The following is a 266-nucleotide window of genomic DNA, read 5'->3' on the forward strand; positions in this document are numbered from 1 at the left end:
TAATCTCTACCTAAGCATTGGGCGTCTGGATAGCTTAATGCTGCAACAGGGTGCTCAAGCACAAGTCCTCAGATTAGTAATGTCATTAGGAACTTCTGCATTTTGTTGTACACATGGTGCAATTTGAGCTACCGTTGCATATCTTGAGACAGGAGTCACACTTGCAACCGGGGACCAGTTGATCGAAAGGTTACTGGGGATAGTTTGTTAAAATAATTCGTTACTAATGGTGGTTCCTTAAGTGATCTATAGATAACACCAGGAGA

Source organism: Spea bombifrons, chromosome 1 (genome assembly GCF_027358695.1).
Source record: "Spea bombifrons isolate aSpeBom1 chromosome 1, aSpeBom1.2.pri, whole genome shotgun sequence".
In the NCBI taxonomy this organism is placed as follows: domain Eukaryota; kingdom Metazoa; phylum Chordata; class Amphibia; order Anura; family Pelobatidae; genus Spea; species Spea bombifrons.